Source organism: Struthio camelus, chromosome 21, assembly GCF_040807025.1.
Source record: "Struthio camelus isolate bStrCam1 chromosome 21, bStrCam1.hap1, whole genome shotgun sequence".
NCBI lineage: Eukaryota > Metazoa > Chordata > Aves > Struthioniformes > Struthionidae > Struthio > Struthio camelus.
This window is the reverse complement of record NC_090962.1, coordinates 8,775,338-8,777,096: the sequence shown is the minus strand read 5'-3', so window position 1 is coordinate 8,777,096 and position 1,759 is coordinate 8,775,338.

The window sequence follows — 1,759 nt, the reverse complement described above, 5'->3', positions numbered from 1 at the left end:
GCAAGGCTGTCAGGTGTGTGATGGGGTGAGGAGGCTTTCGAGGCCAGCTTGCTCCCTGCCCTGCTCCGCATGGCCCCGGGGCAGGATTTTATGCCCTTGGGGTGGGATTTTTATGGCCCCCGCCTGGCATGGGGCAGGACACCGGCCGCGGCTGAAGCACTGCCTGCACCATGGGGCCTGGCCAGCCTCAGCTGGCACCCAGGGCTGCAAGTCTGGGGGACTCTGAGGGGGGCACAAGCAAGTCAGTGCTGCTCATGGGGCACCATCTCCAGGAGCACATCACCATGGGTGCTTGCTCCGGGGGGCGCCGTTGCCATGGGTATGAGCTCCAGGAGCACCATCACCATGGGTGTGAGCTCCAGGAGCACACCACTGTGAGTCTCTGCTCCAGGGACATACCACCATGGGTAAGTACTCCAGGAGCTCCATCACCATGGGCATGAACTCCAGGGGCATCATCTCCAGGGGCACAGCACCATCGGCGTGAGCTCCAGGAGCACCATCACCATGGGTGTGAGCTCCATGGGCACATCACTGTGAGTCTCTGCTCCAGGGACATACCACCATGGGTATGTGCTCCAGGAGCACCATCACCATGGGCATGAGCTCCACGGGCATCATCTCCAGAGGCACATCACCATGGGTATGAGTTCCAGGAGCACCATCACCATGGGTACCAGCTCCAGGGGGATTATCGTCTCCAGGGGCACAGCACCATGGGTATGAGCTCCTGGGGCATATCACCATGGACACAGGGTCCGGGGGCACCCTCACCATTGGTATGAGTTCCAGGGACATCATCTCCAGGGGCACAAGGTCCAGGGGCACATCACCATGGCTACCATAACCATAGGTCTGAGCTCCAGGGACACATCTCCATGGGTACAAACTCCAGGGGCACCATCACCATGGGTATGAGCTCCAGGGGCACCATCACCATGGGTACCAGCACCAGGGACATCACTTCCATGGACACATTGCCATGGGGCCCAGCTCTGGGGACATCATTTCCAGGCACACATCACCATGGGCACCAGCTCCACGGACTTCATCTCTGGGGACATCAGCACCACAAGTACCACCTCCAGGGACATCATTTCCACAGACACACTGCCATGGGTCCCAGCTGCACAGACACCTTCACCAGGGCAACCATCTCCAGGGACAGCCTCACCATGGGGGCAGTCTCCAGGGGCACCAGCACTCAAGTCCCATCTCTAGGAGTCCCATCACCAAGGCTGCCTGCTTTGTCATCTCCAGCAACACATCCCAGTTAAGGCCTGGACGTGGGGGTTCTTGGGGACAACCTGAAGACACTTAGGAGCCCCTGTGCATAGACAGGCATGCCTCCCCCTCCACCCCAAGCTCCCATTCAGCCTTTTAGGTCCAAATTTCAGTTCCCTGCAATTTTGGGGTCCAGCATGGCCGCCCGGGTTGAGCCACACCAGCTCCCCAGGAGCCCAGCTGCCTCCCCCACCCCACCACAGGTCATCAGGCCCATGCCCCGGCACCCACAGGTCCACCTCCCCCACCAGCTCACTGTGGGGCTGGCTTGGGCACAGCCCATTTGGTCCAGCATGGAGGTGCCCAAGCAGCAGCCCCTCCATCCCAGTCCTGGGCAAGGGAGAGCTCAGGGACCACCCCCCCCCCCCAAAAAAGCAACAGGGGGCCTCAGTTTATCCCATGCAGGACACAACAAGCTGAAGGAAAAAGGGGAGGGGGGAAAGGGAAGGATGGTAAAGTTTGGGAGGGGAAGGGG